The sequence below is a fragment of the Gobio gobio genome (genome assembly GCF_949357685.1).
Source record: "Gobio gobio genome assembly, chromosome: 16".
NCBI classification, from domain to species: Eukaryota; Metazoa; Chordata; class Actinopteri; order Cypriniformes; family Gobionidae; genus Gobio; species Gobio gobio.
In genome coordinates, this window is record NC_137109.1 from 26,854,681 (window position 1) to 26,873,359 (window position 18,679).

General features: G+C 38.9%; 2 protein-coding genes across 7 annotated transcripts in view; one reads left to right on the forward strand and one right to left on the reverse strand.

The window, feature by feature from the left end:
* Positions 1 to 18,679, forward strand: part of mid2 (midline 2) — a 218,015-nt gene that overhangs the window by 149,497 nt on the left and 49,839 nt on the right. The window lies entirely within an intron of this gene.
* Positions 1 to 18,679, reverse strand: part of LOC307140158 (uncharacterized protein) — a 338,069-nt gene that overhangs the window by 52,857 nt on the left and 266,533 nt on the right. The gene's annotated exons all lie outside the window — the stretch shown is intronic.

An 18,679-nucleotide genomic window follows, 5' to 3' on the forward strand; every position in this document is an offset into this window, starting at 1 on the left:
TTTGCACTCATGTTCTACCTTTATTTCCTATTTGGCCTGTCGTGGTTCTGTAAAGTCATTTGCGCAAGCTATTTTGCTTTGGAATGCCATCTTTAAAGAATTAGTTCACCCCAAAATGAACTCATCCTCATGTCTTTCCAAACCTGTATGACAAATTAAGAAAGTTTAATGCCTCTGTTGATCACTACTTGAAATTACAATGAACAGTCTTCACAAATGACACAAAAGTATCAAATAAGGACTTACTATATTCTGAGTCTTCTGAAGCTATACAATAGCTTTTTCCAACCAACAACAAAAAAAGACCAATTCGTGAACCAATTCTTTTATTTATTTATTTTTTTGTTTTATATCGAAACTCCTTCGATCTTTGAGTAGTTCAATCTTTTTATGAATCAGTTGGTTCAATTCACAAAAACAATCTGAATGACGCATTCACAAATCGGACTGATCCGGGTGTAACCCCGGCATCCTGACCAAATTTGCCCATTGGCCCCTGTCCATCATGGCCTCCTATTCATCCCCATATATATTTACGATTGGCTTCATCACTCGGTCTCCTCTCCACCAATAAGCTGGTGTGTGGTGGACATTCTGGCTGCCGTCGCATCATCCAGGTGGATGCTTCACATTGGTGGTGGTTGAGGAGATTCCCCCCTTCTATGTAAAGCGCTTTGAGTGCCTTGAAAAAAGTGCTATATAAATGTAACAGATTAAATTATTATTATAATGATCCGTTTCTTGAGTTCTGTCAATGTCGATCTGCTTTTCTAAAGAATACTTTAAATATATTACATGCATTTATGTTTTAATGTGTCACGTTATGATGAAGCAGATGACGGGGCGAGGTGAGGCGTAGCAGAACTTTAGCAGCATAAACATTTATTAAATAAAACAATATCCAACAAGAGAATCAAACAAAAGGCACATACAACACTAGACCAAGAACTGATAGAACTAAAGAACCAATTAATGACCATGACAACCAATGGAAACATACTTAGTAACCATAACAACAGGAAACAGAAAAAAAACTAACTAAAAGTCCTTGAAAATGAAACTGAAATAACAAAATGTGACTGTGATTTATTTATTATTATTTTATAAGCAAACCCAATTAAAATCCAAATTAATATAAATAAATGAATAAATAAACATTTGATTATTCCTTCAAATTGCGTGACTATAAAGCTTAGCTGAGTGTTCAGTTCATTTAAAAAATAGCTACTGTCATGCCACTAAAAAACAGTAAAATAAGTATTGTTTCTCTTTTTGTGCAAGAGTGACCACTTTTTTGATAAACGTTTATTTTAATTGCGTAGAAAGTGCGAACCGTACATTCTTCAGAAATTCTCCTTTTGTGTCACACAGGAGAAAGTCATACGAGTTTGGAATTTTCATTTGAGAATGAACTCAGCCTTTTGATATAGTTTTTTTTTTTCTCCCTGATTCTCTACCGCAGACCTCACTGTGGTTTTCACAGAGAATTGGTTTTGTTCAAGCTTTGATGTGGTGGCATTTATCTGCATTCCTCCATCTTTGTCAGTCAACAGTTTTCAGGATCTAGTGCGGTTCCTAATAAATTCTTTACCATGTTCTGTGTGGCTTGTGGTCGATTGTGAACAAAAATGCTTTGTCTTTCCATCTTTTCCGGCCATGTTTTCAAAGATCAAAAATCTTTTAATTGCTCCACATCCACTTCCATCCAAGCTATTCTAATCCCAGCTGTTTAAAACTTAAGGTGACCTGGGTCATCCATTATCTCTGCTAGGGATGCTTGGCGCTTTTCCGGCTAAAGTTGGAATGTCAGAATACAGACCAAGGTAGGAATTTCCTGCGGCCTCTCTCCATCAGGAAAGGCTGTGGTCATTCCAGCTCATCCTGCACAACTGAAGCATGTTGTCCAGCAGGCAAGAACGCTGCCTGTCCACCAGCATGTCTGCAGTGTTCCTGAGACTTTTCTCCTCATTTCTCGTCCCCTGACGTCCCCCTTTTCAAACTGGGGTCCGGGGACCCCCAGGGGGATAAAAAGCAAAAATGGATAAAGTCTACTGAACATTCTAACTGTTTCATTTCTAAATTTTTCTTTCCTTTCTTTCCGTATATATACTTATCAGAATTGTATATGTTTGCTTTGTATCTATCTAGTGAGTTTTTCTCACTACAGTCCCCTTTATCTTGCTCACTGGGTTTGTAAGGCTCTTAAAGCAGTACGTAAGCTGCTTACATACATGTATTGTGAAAGTTGCTTATACAAATAATTTTTAATTGAAAATGTTCTTCTTCAGATTTATACATCCAACAGTAAGTATAGCCAATTAAAGTTTGGAAACAATATGTTGTATTTACAATGTCACACTTACTATTTACCTAACAGTTTAAATGATTTTCATACATAAAAATAGATAGATGGATTTTAGGAAGGGGTCCCTCATAAAAGGTTCATCATAATTTGGGATCCTTGGCATCATAAAGTTTGAAAACCCCTGCCCTGAGGAATATTAAACCTCCTCCTCCTGCCCTGGGACACTCATTGACTATAACAAGACCCCCGTCCACCTATTCTTCCCCTTCGGCTTATCTCTACTTCTGCCAATGAGTCGAGGTGGACAGACAGCCTGGATCTTATCACAGACAAATGAAGGTCACTGTGAACATTGGACAAGATGGAACAAACTTAATGAACCCATGAAATCAGGTTGTTGTTTTTTTTGGTGGCTTTTTTAAAGTATGTTTGGCGTATCAATGGTATTTTTAAAACAAAAAATAGGCTACAAAATTTTGGAGTGAGATTATTTAATGTTTATTAAAAGTATCTCCAAAGCTCATCAAAGCTGCAACTATTTTCCCAAAACTATTTTAATATATTTTAACTCTTTCCCTGCCATTGGTGAAAACCTTCGTCATTTATGAGACAGCGCTTCCCCGCCATTGACGGAAATGTCCAGATTTCTGTGTTTTCACTGTTATACGGTAGGTATACGGTATACATTCTAGAAAACTTTTTTGGGGGGTGGTGGGTGGTCCATTTTCCCAGATTAAATAAATTCAGTATTTAAAGTAGAATTTTGACTAAATCAATCTGGGTAAATTTGGGAATTTAGGCCAAATTGATACTGAAATGTAATCCTCACTATTATTATTTAAACATTTAATATAAGCAGATGGAAGGGATTTATCATTTTTTGATATGTGTTTAAATATCCCATTCTCTATTCAACGGACCTCTATGAGCAAACTTAAATAAATTTTCTATCTTCACCAGTGAGGAAGTATTAAGTTGGCACAGTTGGTCCTTGGAGCATGCCTTACTCATTTCATGCATTTAAAATAGTCTGGAAAATGAGATATATTGTGGGTTCCAGACTGAATTTTCATTCTAAGGTTTTCTGAGATTTTTCCCTTGCCTATTCAGCCCACTTTAAAGAGCAGGCACCTCATGCATGCTTTATTCCCAAAACCGACCTTAATGGACTGTTAAAAATGTCACCTATCAGCTGTCCATAGTACAAATGTCAAAGAGCCCGGGGTCCAAAAAATCTGCCATGCTGCTTCACACAGGAGAATTCCAACAGTGTGCCTATTTCCCATCATACAGTCTGTTTATCTTGACTCTAGCGTTAAGTCTTGTGCCATGCATGCTAATTATTGTAGAAGATTAGAACCCGAGGAGGTAAAAATAGTTTGTGCCATCTTCATAATTATAAATTCTGCATCACAATGTGATCCAAAATCCTTTCCCTATCAGTATGGAAAAGCAAGGTAAACGGTGAAATTTCCAACACAAGTCAATTATAAGTGGAGTTTCTTATTTACCCCCCACCAGGCACTAACTAATAGCTGTGGTACATTAGTTTGAAAGCTTCCTTATTGGAGAAGGTGTAATGCATGGTGCTTGGAGAATGGTTGCTTTGTTGTTGTTGTTGTTGTTGTTGTTGTTGTTGTTGTTGTTGTTGTTGTTGTTGTTGTTGTTGTTGTTGTTGTTGTTGTTGTTGTTGTTGTTGTTGTTGTTGTGGTTGTTGTGTGTGTGTGTGTGTGTGTGTGTGTGTGTGTGTGTGTGTGTGTGTGTGTGTGTGTGTGTGTGTGTGTGTGTGTGTGTGTGTGTGTGTGTGTGTGTGTGTGTGTGTGTGTGTGTGTGTGTGTGTGTGTGTGTGTGTGTGTGTGTGTGTGTGTGTTTCTATCCCGGTGGGGACCTGAATGCACACTGACTCATGGGGATTCGTTTCACCGTGGGGACCTAAATTGAGGTCCCCATGAGGAAACACCCTTATAAATCATATAGAATGATTTTTTTGCAAATGTAAAAAAGTAGAAAGTTTTCTGTGATGGTTAGGTTTAGGCGTTGGGTTAGTGTAAGGGGATAGAATATACAGTTTGTACAGTATAAAAACCATTATGTCTATGGCGAGTCCCCACAAAGATAGTAAACCAGACAAGATTAGTATGTTGTTGTTTTTTTGGAAAATGAAAATGTCATTGGATTGTAATCCCAAATTAAAATGTCTTAAACCCTATTTGGACGGGATTCGTTTTTTGGACATATGTCTGTAAAGTAATTGTTTCTGTTGACATGTAATATTTAACGTCAGTTTGCACTAAATAAGTGATGGCATGTAGAAATCCCTGAAATAGGCTTGTGCTCCGGATTATGCACAATGCATTTGTGTCCTGCCTTTTGCATTATGCATTGCCGCCACACATTTAGCACTGAATCTTATGCATAAAATACTAAACATGAAGCATAAGCAAAATTATATATTGTATTATTAGGAGATTGAATTGAGTTTCTAGCAAAATACAGTGAGCTTGCTCTCATTACTGAACCTATAATGCTGCAATGCACATTAAAAGGACAATTAGTACACTCTTTGCAGATCAATTTTACCCCCTTTTTTTGTGTTTAATGTTCAGAAGAACAGACATCAGTCTCTGAACAACATACATACACTTGCAACTTCCCCTTGTCTCCCTGCTCCAGTCACAATGCTCAGTTTGGAGACATTGCACAGTGGGTAGTGTACATGCTTGTGTGTCGTGACACATAAAAGTTGTTGTGTTCAGGGGAATGTGGGCTTGAGTCCGGTCTGTACCATGTCTCATGCTCTATCCTGTAAAATTAGATGCAAAAAAATGCTTTACATAAGTAACAAGTGTTATGCATTAAAGGGGTCCTATAATGGACAATACAATAAGTCTCTGATGTGCCCAGAGTGTGTATGTGAAGTTTTAGCTCAAAATACCCTACATACATTTTTTTTATAGCATATTAAAATTGTCACTTTGGTGAGAAAAAAACGGCACGTTTTTGTGTGTGTCCCTTTAAATGCAAATGAGCTGCTGCTCCTGTCCCCTTTTCAAGAAGAGGACGGGGCTTCAAGAGCTCATGTTAGCAGCTCCGATTACCTCACGCAGGCACACACTGAAAAGGTCAGAAACTGTTAAGCCTTTTATGTTCAAACCGGAGTCGGACAATGATGGAGAGACTCAAGAAGAAGTGACAACATGTAGAATGCACCAGGACATTTCTGAATGGTTAGTTGATGAAGCGGTTGCCAGGAGAACGTTACTTGCCTGACATTATTGTGCCAGGTGTAAAGTTTGGTGGACGGGGGATTATGATGTGGGGTCGTTTTTCGGGGTTTGTTCATGGCCCCTTAGTTCCAGTGAAAGGAACTCTTAATGCTTCAGCATACCAAGACATTTTGGAGAATTTCATGCTTCCAACTTTGTGGGAACAGTTTGGGGATGGCCCCTTCCTGTTCCAACATGACTGCACACCAGTGCACAAAGCAAGGTCCATAAAGACATGGATGAGCAAGTTTAGTGTGGAGGAACTTGATTGGCCTGCACAGAGTCCTGACCTCAACACACTTGAATAAATTTCTTTTCCGTAAGGATAGCCATCAAAAGTACTGTTGCTTTGTTTTTTGTTACTCTACAATCGAGCAAAGTCCTATGGTTGCTGTGTAGACAGCTTTATTTATTATAATGGGAGCAATCCCGTTTTGCTGCACTGCTTCGTAGACAAGATGTAAGAAGTTCCATTTGCATGTTGAATTAATTTTTATGTTATGTGCCATTAGTTGTTAAATGTGCAGTGCCATACATTTAGTAGATTGAACAGCTCATTATTCATTATGAGCCCTGTGGATGTTTTTAACCAAAATGTTTATTAACATTTCATCCAGCGTTCAGCAAATGTTCGAGAAGCCATTTTCTTTACTGACGCAGTGCAGGACACTGCATGCTCGTACTAAACTTAGCAAGAGTCCAACGTGCTGCCAATGCAGATTCAGACACACAGACTGGAATTACAGTCTAATAGTAAAACAAAATAATTTGATTCACTCATTTATGTGGATTAATTTCCTAATTTGTGTCTTATTTGTTTTAGAAAATCATTTGGCGCAGGAATTTCCCCAGCAGTGTTTTTATTGTTAACCAGAACTAAAATGATTAGAAATCAGTAATTTAAATTAAACTGAAATGAAATGAAATAAAATAAAATAATTAGATGTGAAACTTAAACTTAAAATACTCAAATGAAAATTAGAAATGTTGCTTTTACAACCAACAGAGGGGAAAAAAAGTTAAAGTATTAAAAGTATTCTTTTTCCTTTTTAAAAACGAATTGTTGGTTTAAGTAAGTTACCTGGTTGCCTTCAAGTTTTCTAATAACTCAAATTAGAAATTGGAGTTAATACAATAAAGGAGATTGGTTTAATCAACAGAAACTCTAAATATTTTGTTATCTGAACCACATTAAGTTGATTTGACAAAAGAAAATAAGTTATAAATTATGAAGATATTGTTTTGCAGTGTAACAAAATTACTAGAACTTAAATAATTAATGAAAGCTGAAAATATAAAATTGAAAGAAAATTCAAAATATGAATAAATACTATAATAGTATATAAATACTGCTAAAATATCATTGATTTAAAATTGTTTTGTGCGTAATACCATAATGATTCAAATTTTAAGCGTTGATAGAGACAATCAGAGCCCTGGTTCGTATATCAGGAAGTCAGCCTACAGATTGTTCAGAAAATGACAGTTTTGAGCTGCAGTTTGTTAGTGACTCATCTGGCTCGAGCATTTCTCAGTGGTGTTTATTATAGACAAATATCTATTGGTTTGGATGTGCTGCAGAGGCTATCACGACTGCGTATTTAAAACCTAGATCACACAGTTCTGACAGAATATCTCATAAAGTGCTGCATGGATCGGCGACTATCATCCAGAGTGTTTCAAAGGCCCATCAAAGGGATTTTTGACTCTTATGTAGCCAATTAGACACTGAGAACTGTAGTTTGGAGCGTGATACAGTAGTTGCAGTGTCTGTTGCTGCTGTGAGACTACAGTCGTCCCTGTTGTGCATCTCAAATGCCCATCTCAGTCTCTTGCGGTTTGAGAACTAGGCCGTGTCTTTGCTGTGAACCCTTGAAGAAAGCAGCACTTGTCACTCTTGGCGTCTACACTCCTTTTTATCCGCCTTTGAAAACATGTTTACACTTCAGAGAAGTTCTGTCTGTGTGAAGTCGTTCGGTATTCTACAGGCCACTAAGTACAGCCCACAAACAGCAATGATCGCCTAAATTTAAAGTCACCTTCCAGTCCAGCTCAAGATTATAGTGTTGCCAAGGTCGGAGCTTTAGTGCGTTAGAGACGGCAGCTTCTGAAATCTTTTTCTCGGGATTGCTGTGATGAATCAAGAGATGTCAGTGCAATTTTATGTGTAGCGCTTTATTCGTCTGTAATTGTGCCTTTTGAAATTGTGTGTTTTTTCCTTGAGGGAGGCAGCAGCACACTGACTGCCAGAAGCAGATATGGATGATCGTGCGCAGATCTGTCTTGATTTACAGCGGTAATTTTGGAATGTTGTATTATACGTAGATTTGCATTTTGTGCAATGCTTGTAAAATGATGTGCGATAAAGAATAGTCATAATTTGACATTCTGACATCGCTGGGAGTTTTTAAATGTCAAACATCCTATCAATACTGTGTAGATTTAGCTGCTAGAAAGAACAAATAGTGAAATGTGGGGAAACTATTTAAAGAATAAATGTATTATAAATGTCTATTTTTTCCATTTATGACCAAATAGTATGTATTGTAATATTTAGAACATCATATATACTGTTTTTTTTTTTTTTATAATATTATTTTAACATTTTATTGTATGCATTGTAATCACTAAATATTTGCTTGGTTATCTGTATAGCTTACTTGAATTTGTTTTAGATTAGGTGCAAGTTTATGAAGTTAAAATATTTATAGAATTTTCTTCAAATTATTAGAGTGGAGTCTTTTTATACAACTTAATAGCAAAAACGTTTGAGGAGACAAAAGAAATAGGCATTTCAAGACAACTGTATCCATTGTAAAATTGGTCAGTTTGCTCTGGCCGTTGACAGCTTTGCTCTTTCTCAGCGATCATAGGACAGAGCGAGAGATGGACAAATTGTAGAAGATGAGGACAGAAGGTCTCTTAATGCAGGGCGACAGCATGACTCACCCTTCATCCACAGTTGAAGGCTTCAAATGGCAAGTCCCTGCACATGCCGGCCCATGTGCTCTGCCTGAAGAGAGGGAATTCTTGTTTTCGCTTGCTTTGTATTTGAGTCACTTATCCGGGTTGTGCTAATCTATGGATTTTCAATTGAGAAGGACATGTTTGTTTTGAGACTTTCCCCTCGACAGGTCCTATTCTGTAGAACTTACAAACATGAAGGACTCCAAGGGAGAGAGATTATGGGAAGTGTCAGAAAAAAGATGAATTAATATCAAATAGTTCATGTTCAAAGGAGTAATAAATTACGATTGCAAACTTGTCTGAACTGAACAAGCTTCCCACAGTCATCATTCAAAGAGGTGCCAGACATATTTCAATGGGTTTTTTTATATAAATATGGTGCAAAGCTATAGCAAGCCTCATTTACATAGAAAGGACGCATATTTTGTTCTGAAAAGATTGTAAATATTCAAGGCACGGCACTATTTCAGCTCATTTGGCACATTTAAACTGATTTGCGGGTGGTTAGCGAATACTTTGCAGTTTCAAGAGATGGAAATAGTGAATATGTATGACAGATATGCCAGAGAACATCACTCTCTCTCTCTGATTTGAGGGGCACTCAAACCTTTTACCTCGGACCTAAAAGACATAATAGCAGTAAGTGTTATCTGAATTTGCCCGAGCAATGTTTTCGAGAAAGGAAAACTAGACCTGCATTGATATGAATTTCAATGAGAACTTAAATGAGAACAATTCATTTTGTTTTCATTCGAAGCCCCGTCAAATGATTTACGGCATTCACAATATCTCCAGGGTGTACATTGTCGACTAAAACAACTAACCGCACAATAGAGGCAATTGTAGATTTGTTGTTCCCCGAGCACAGCTGTAATAATTTATGTTGTCGAATGCACAACAGTGCTCTCTTTCTCTCCACCTCTGCTATGTACCCACCCTCTTTCACCTTGAATTCATAACACCACTTTTCACAGCCTAATGAGAGTCTGGAGGCAGTGTACGGCATTCCTGGGTGGTGATATAAGTCGTGCACCTGTTCACACTTGTGTACGTTTTACCAAACTACAGCCAAATGTTTTAGGATTCAGGAACCAAAGTGAATTTTTTAAACTGAAGAACGAGACAAGCCAGAGCCCCGGGGCCAATCGGACGGCTCGATTCGTCACCAGCAAGCACGGCGTTCCAAAGAAAGTGAATCACCATGTCATTCGAATCCCGGGAAAATATAAAGCAGTTAATTGTGTTACATAAATGAAATGTAAAGCCATTTAGCAGACATGCCACGTGAGTCAGTCTTCAGCGTTCCCATGCTTGTCCAAATTGATAGCATTTAACTCATTGGCAGATGAGCCAAGGCTTGTTTCTGCAAATTAATTTTTCTGAATAAACCGTTTGTTACGCTGCCTGTCAAAGATGGATGTCAGGCTGAAAGTTGTCTTCAGCTTATGATTACAAGGAGCGTGCAGGGTTGGGTTCAGATACAGTTCAAAGTCAAATGGAGGAGACAGTATCTTTCCAAAAGACCAAAAGAATCTCAGAAGTTTTGTGGCTATAAATAAATCACAAGCTTCATTTTGCATCCGAGACCTTTGGATCCTCTCAAGGGCTTAGGCTTTTTGTGTAACAGCCTCTGCCGTGCATTGTTATCATGTAGTTTCATCAGCTTTGCATGTCCTTTTTACTCTGTGACCTCTACTGCAATGACCCCGAGTTCGCTCCTGCTCCACAATGGCCATTAGCTGTGACCTCCATGTTCCTCTTTCAAGCAGACGCCAATATCATCCTCCCAGGCATTCAGTAAGAGGAGATAATGGCTCGACTAAAAAAGCTGTCAGCCTCTCTTTCTGGCAGTTTTAAGTATAAAAAAGAGGAAACACATTTCGCCCAAAAAAGATCCATGCTTACATCTCCATCTTCTACCCCTTTCTCTTTCAGGTGTTTATTTAATAAGTTGAGTGGTGTGTAACAAGATCTTGTCAGAGAGTAAAGGCTGGAATATTCTACACAACTATTACATCTGAACCGATTTTTAAAAAACTAGCCATCACACAAAACGGTGCATCATACCCTAAACAACTACCCTGTTGAAAAAAACATCATTTGCTGGTTAGGTATGTTTTAAAGCTGGTCCTTAGTTGGTCATGAGCTGGTTTAAGATGGTCCTGAGCTGGTTATAAGCTGGTCCTGAGCTGGAGCTAGTTTCTTAGAACCAGATTAGGACCAGCACATGACCAGCTTAAAACAGCTCATGACTAGTTTAAACTTGCTCAGACTAGCTTAAACCAGCTGCCATGCTTCAAAACAAACCTATCCAGCATAGGCTGTATTCTTCAACAGGGCAAGGATCACAATGAAATCAAAAAGAAATCAAAAAAATTTAGAATGTTTTCTAAAATCGGCTCCAAATAACAAACATGTTTAATATCCTTCAACTGATAGATTCACATTCTAAAGCTAAAACGTCTATGCCCATTATACACTATGCGATTTTCTGTGAAAATTGTCAACTCTCACTGTCCAAAACTTGCTGGCTGGCTCTGACTTTCAGCAACTATCGCCTACTCTTCCAGACTGCAAATCAGGGCAAAAGTCGTGTAATGTATTCCAGTCTTAAAGTGCATAACCTTTTGGATTTGAACACTACCATTGTAGTAAGTGTGGGCAAGGAAACCTAGCAGTCCAAAATACTAACTCAGCCACTTAAAGACCCTGTTTACACTAGGTATTAAGAAGCATTTTCTTTTATTGGATCACAAGTGGACAACGATAAAAACAGATGTAAGCGGGGTCTAAAACGTTTTGAGCGTGTCCACTTTCGACCACTTCCAGAGGTAGTTGAATACACATTAGGCCGGATTTGCTTTTGTGGTGTAGACGCTCATGCGGTAGAATGTGTTTGAACAACCACAAAAAGACCGCCTACTCTCTGCCTACTGACTTAATATGTAAACATTATGGGAAGCGTACTAGCCAGGCGGGATTTAAACTTTGTTGGCTGAAAACCCAAGTTTGGTTTGAAGTCGAAAAACGTACCAAGCACAAAGTGAAGGACAAGGGAGGACCAGGCCTGGACATTTAAGTTATGTTTTGTTTATGTCGTCCGTGAGGGGCTGCCGCTTTACTTCCGTTTGGTTGTTTGTTTATTTAGATATATTAAAGTGTGTTGAACGTTCTCCAGTCGTTCTCCCATCGGCCTCTTCCCTGATCCTTTAACATTGTTAAACTGGTGCCGAAACTCTGGAAGAAGGAGGGACATGCTGTCCGACAGCCCTCACTGCTGAGAGGGATCGCGGTGCTGAGGATGTCGGGCAGCATGACGAAGCGGTGAATTCCAGTGGCTGCTCGAGACGTGGTGCTGGAGAGATGAAAGAACAGGTGGGACGGATAACTCGCTGCCGTGCACCCGGGTCGAGGAGGAGTGACTCATTCAAGAGGGAGCGGAGGAGTCGGCACAGTTTGCCATTTTTGAGAAGGAGGCCCCTCACGGACGACTGCCGCACACATATAAACAAAACATAACTTAAATGTCCATGCCTGGTCTTCTCTCGTCCTTCACTCTTCTTTTAATGCTTCCGAAGCTCCTCTGTGAGAAACTTGCACGCAGGTGATGCTCATTATCAAACATGCCACCGGCCTTGCCCCGTTTTCACGGCCCCTCAGCCTCGTCCTGCTTGCCACAAATGTTCTCTCACCATTCCTGATTTCTAACATGCACTGCGTTCAGTGTGGTATTGCAGAAACCAAAGCAGCTGCTCTCTGTTTTCCGTCCTCTTTTTTCACGTTGCGTGAAACATTGTGCGTGAACTAATTTCATCTTTTAGATCGAAAGATCTGGAAAAGCCCATACATTTGCCCACCCATAGACCCTCCCCTCGAAGAAATCAGGACAGAAGTGGTCGAAAGTGGACAAAAGAGAAAGATTAACAAACCCATGGTGTAAACGGGAATGTGACTTGTGATACGATCAAAGAAAACTCTTAATACCAGGTGTACAGGGCCAAGGCGCTATTAAACCCCCCGTTTTAGCACAGGTCGTTCACACCTCAAATTTGAAAAAATGGCTGCGTAAAGCTGTGGAAAAGTATGAGTGTACAGGGTAGGAAAAGGGGAGACAACAGCACAGTGATTGGATTAAAAGAGTTAGTTCTCATGAATAATGCAGAGAAAAGCTTAGCAATCTAGTGTTTAGCTTTTTAGCACTTGAACCGCCCCGGAGTAAAATAACAGATTTTCAATAAAATATCCAAGTCTCCCTGTCATTGACTAAAATTGTTTTATTTACAATGCCCTGTTGTTAAAAATTGTTTAGATAAAACCAGATTAATAACGGGGGCATTTACACCTATAAGCGGCAGTGGGTCAACTTTACCTATATAATGCCTTTTATTTTTGTAATTTTCGCACCACTTATGTTTTAACAGTCAATGTGACTAGGCAACGTCTTTCACCAACTGAGATGGCGGTAATCAGTTTTAGTCACATAGTTATTTCCTCCTAATTCCTGTTATCATTGCAGGCTGGTTAAGCCTATATTCAGTGATTAGTGTAGCCTGCTTAAACTAGCCTTGAACATAAAACAATTGTTGATGACTAAAAATAATAATTTCATGACTCTAGACATTACTTTGTGAAGACAGTGGCACTCTCAATTGATTATTTAAATTATCTAATAATATTGTCCAGCAGTGAATTCTTTGTAATTAGCCTAATTTCTAATGGTGCGTTCACACCAGACGCGAATGAAGCGAATAAATCGAATAAATCATGCTATTCACGTGTATTTGGACACTTGAACATTTTGAGTTTACTCGCTTCATTCGTGTGTGACATTCCCAACACAACAGACGTGAATTCGTGGCACGGGAGGGGTTTCTGCCAGCCGGCTCGTCTCGTTGCGAAATGGCTGACATGGATTGTTTTAAAATACGGCGAATAAGCTCAATCTGCCAAATTTAACTAGCTTGTTGTCTCAATAGGGTGAATTCAGGGTGATTGGGACACTTTTTCCAAGTCATCTCAATGGCAAAAAGTGTCATAACCACCCTGAAATCACCCTATGAATAGCTCAAATTGAGTAAAGAGCGTTTTTTACAACTTACCAGATTTTCCGACCTCCTCACTCCCTTTCTTCCAAGCAAGATCCTTTTTATTCCTGTTTATAAGTACAAAGATGTATTGTACAGCTCCGGGTATCCACATATGATTTTGTCACTACTAGAGCAAGCTCCTGATTGGTTAATGCGGCGTGAATATCCACCAAAGTTCAGATTTTTCAACTCGTCAAATGCTCAATTGACCTATCGGTAAGCCCCTCCCCTCGAACGCAGATGAGCCAATAGCAGTTGAGTATCAGTTGCGCTGGTACCGGAACTCGGACATCTTTAGGTGGTCAGCGCCATAGAGAAACATTAGAAAATCCGCAGCTCTCATCGGTTTGATGGTGTTTATGCTACAAAAATGCTAAAATGTCGTGCCTGAGGTACTGTTAACACTGATTCCAGGTATCCTGAGAGGATTTTCTGTTTGTCATACTCTCATTAAGTTACGATTCAAGTCCCTGCTAACATACAAACCGAAATAACTAACTTTTCTCACGTCATGTAACACTGTAGTTCAAAAACATGAAGGTCTACATTTCAGTGTCTCTCCATATTAAACTGGTTATATGTAAATTAATTTAATTTTAGATATGTTTAAGGTCTACATTATCTGTCATACTAAGGAGGACTCCTATTTTGATGGGTATTATAGTCTACGGGTAGTGAAAGGAAGAGCTCGCACACAGTTTATCGGAGTTGTTTTGCAGATACAAAGTTTACCGGTTATTAACTGCACCCTCGAAAAGGCATACGGTCTGTGTATATGTTTGTTTACTGTTATTTGTATGAGTGTTTTTGTGTAATTTGCTGTATATGTTAATGGTAATGCAACGGAGAGAGAGAGTTTGTGAATGAGACGTTAATGCGCACTTCTTATGCTTGTCTGTTCAGCTCTTACAATGATTTTTTTTGGAGTGAAAAAGGACATAATAAACTTGATAAACCATCAGTTAAGTTTGGCCATCACTCGGACGGGATATACGCTACATTCTGTGTCCAAAAACATCTTGGGATAAGGTTTTCACACTGACAGCTGTCATTGTAAGATATAGCAACTCCGTTTGTTTGTCCGAGTTAGCAACAGTAACTAAGGGGGGCGGGGCTTACCGATAGGTCAATTCGCGCCATGTCATTCGTGCCGCGAATCACGCTGCAGAATGTCTATTCATGTCTTTGCATTGACTTAACATGTAAATCACTCGCGCGAAATGCTTCATTCACGTCTGGTGTGAACGCACCATTAGACTGATTTCATAGCTAGCAGTTTATGTATCCTAAATAAACACAATTAACTTATATTTTCATACTAAATAATCTTCATATGTTGCCTCATGCTCTTAACTGACACTTGTCCCCTTGAAAAAGAAGTACAATTACATACAGTAAACACTGGAAAGATAACTGTGCTCATCATGCAGTTATGCAGGGCTTTTGAGACGGCATGACATATTTAACGTTAAGTATTATATATTCTTCAATCCCTCACAGCCTTGATTATGTTTGCGTCAAATAAAATCTGATAAACTAACCTCACTAATGTCTGTTGGTAGAAGCTGAAGTGTCCCTGTTCCCTCAAACTCTGACAAGCAGAGGCGCCGCTGTGTCGTTCAAAGAAGCTCTGCTTTTTGATGAAAATTAATTATTGTCTAACTGAGCAATTCCTTTCCTTTTAATGTCCTCGGTGGGTGTAATTAACTGAAACGCATTCCTCTTAAGTTGTTGTGCATGAAGCACATTTTCCCTCAAGGGATCCATCTTCCCCAGGAGAGCAAGTAATTCCTCTGACACTCGTCCCTTTAACCTTCAAGCCGGTTAGTGTGTGGAGGAAGCTGTCTTCCTGCCTGTGGTCTTCAGGCTTGCTGATCTGTTCCCGGGGGAATACGTAGATGTTCACCTGCCCTTGTCTTATTAGAAAACGTGAAGTCAGGGAAGAGATGTTCTCATGAAAAAAACACCTGAGCTCTCTGAACTCTGCCATACATTTTCATTTGGATTCGGTGTAAAAGCACGCTAGACGGTTCGACGGGGTCGAGCTCTAAGCTCTGCATTACGGGATTGATTTTTTTGTTTTTGATTGAGAGAAAGGGGGTGTATCTGGCTGCGTTAAAAGCTTAATGGCGCTCCCCAGACAAGCCTCAAACAAGGGTAATGTAGACAGAATTAAATGACTCTGTCTAATTAATTAGAAGAGCGGAGGCTGGTAAGAAACAGCAGTGGCTTCTCATTAGACCGAGTTTGCGAGTCTCTAGAGAGTGCTGGTTTGGAATATTATCCGGTGCGAGCGACATTTCCCAGCAGGCTCTGGTTGCTGACACATGCACGCACTCAACCGCCCGTTGTTAGCGTCGTTGCTGTGTTTCCGCATTGTGTTCCCTCAAAAAAAAAAACACAAGAGGAGAGGATCACGGAATAATTAAACACACCCACTTTGAAGTTAGTTTTCTCGCCTCGGGATGTAATTCTGTTGCAGGATTTGTTGTTGTTGTCGCTCTGACCCAGAACTTAATGGACTTGGCGCACGCCTGTTGAAGCGTGTAACGCCTACAGTGCGAGCATCAAACGGCAACTCAGCAAACATCTTGTACATCTCCACTTGCCTCTGTATCTGCGATAATCTCTTATCTGATAACAAGGTCTAGTCAAACTGTGAATCATTTGGACTAGAGCTTTCCGCCCGAGTTTGATTCATTTGGTTGGGATGAAAGCTGTTGTTTGATTCTTTTAGTGAATCAGGTGCTATTAACAGACATTACAGTATAAGCAGACATAATTCAATGTTAGTAAACCCCCCAAAATGCAGCCTAGATAGGAAGTCCTTCGTATCATTCACTCTCTCTCACTCACTCATCGCTTTATTCGTGTCAGTCATTCCACTGTGTCAGTTGTGTACTGCAGCACTGCTCTTGTTCCATATTAGAGAGAGCAGAGTTTTCTGTCTGTTTCTGTCTCTGGTCTGTGTTTCTCTGCACTTCCTCTTGCATGGCTCTGTGTGTCTTTGAAGTCTAGTGTCTGCTTTAATGAGTGTTCTTCAGACTTGTTCAGCCCAAACCGCACTAGGCCCGCTGTCCTGAGGCCACTGCAGTGCCACTTTGCACTCTCTCTCTCTCTCTCTTCCCCTCCTTCCTTCTTTCTTTCTTTTTCTTTCCTTCCTTCCTTCCTTTCTTTCTGTCTTTTTTGTCTTCTTTCTTTCCGTTTTTTTTTTCTTTTGGTGTTTTCATTCTTTTTGTCCTTCCTTCCTTCCTTCCTTCCTTCCTTCCTTCCTCCCTTCCTACCTTTGTTAATTTCTTCCTTGTTTTTTTATTTTATTCCTCTTTCATTCCTTTTCTTTCTTTCTTTCTTTCTTTATTTCTTTCTTCCTTTACTAAAATCCTTCCTCCTTTGTTTGTGTCTTTTATTTCCCTACTTCCTTCTGTCCTACCTTTAATTTCCTTATATTGTTCCTTTATTTCTTTCTTCCTTCTCCCTTTGTTAATTTCTCTGTTTTTTACTTTTTTACTACTCTTCTTTCTTTCTTTCTTTCTTTCTTTCTTTCTTTCTTTCTTTCTTTCTTTCTTTCTTTCTTTCTTCAATCCTTCCTTATTTGTTTCTTTCTTTTATTCTGTCCAAACTTCTTTCATTCCTTCCTTTCATTTCCTTCTATTATTCCTTTATTTCTTCCCTCTGTCCTTCCCTTTGGATCCTTTTATATTCTTTCCTTCCTTCATTTGTTAAGTTCCTCCTTGTTTTATATTTTCTTTCTTTCTTCATATACTTTCTTCCTTTGTTTCTTTCTTTTATTATTTCCCTATTTCCTTCTTTCCTTCCTTTCATTTCCTTCTATTGTTCCTTTCTTCCTTCCTTCCTTCCTTCCTTCCTTCCTTCCTTCTTTCCTTCCTTCCCTCTTTCTTTCCTTCCTTCCTTTGTTAATTTCTCTTTGTTTTTTTACTTTCTTTCTTTCTTCAATCCTTCCTTCTTTGTTTATTTTATTCTTTCCCTACTTCTTTTATTCCTTCCTTTCATTTCCTTCTATTATTCCTTTCTTCCCTCTGTCCACCCCTTTGCATTCTTTGTTTTTTTTTTTTGCATTCTTTTTTCCTTCGGATGAGACGTTAAACCGAGGTCCTGACTCTCTGTTGTCATTAAAAATCCCAGGATGTCCTTTATCGTGTATTTATCGAAATAAAGAGTAGGGGTGTAACCCCGGCATCCTGGCCAAATTTGCCCATTGGCCCTGTCCATCATGGCCTCCTATTCATCTCCAGATATATATATATATATATATATATATATATATATATATATATATATATATATATATATATATATATATATATATATATATATATATATATATATATATATATATATATATATATATATATATTTATATTTATATATTTATATATATATATATATATATATATATATATATATATATATATATATATATATATATATACGATTGGCTTCATCACTCTGTCTCCTCTCCACCAATAAGCTGGTGTGTGGTGGGCGTTCTGGCACAATATGGCTGCCGTCGCATCATCCAGGTGCATGCTGCACATTGGTGGTGGTTGAGCAGATTCCCCCCTTCTATATGTAAAGCGATTTGAGTGCCTAGAAAAGCGCTATATAAATGTAACACATTTTTATTCTTTACTTCCTTCCTTTGTTTATTTCCTCCTTTTATATTTTCTTTCTTTCTTCATTTACTTTCTTCCTTCTTTTTTCTTTCTTTCTTTCTTCTGTCAATCCTTCTTTTTATTTCCATCCTCTCGCTGTATCTCCCTCTCTCTTTTGCTCCATTTGGGCTCCAAGATCGTACACCCCCGGCAGCTTGTCTTCTGTCTCCTGGGAGGTAATGCTTGGTTTTGATGTATAAATCATCCTCGACTGTTCGGTCTTTAATTAATGACCCCCATCTGTCCTTGCCGGGTGAGTTTGAATTTTAAAATGCTGACACACCAAACAAGCGCCTCTGCGACTGCCTGACGCAACAAGCCCCCGAGTAAAGCAAGCTATCAGCGCTCAGAGAATAGGAAGTCTGTCATAGACACCATCAC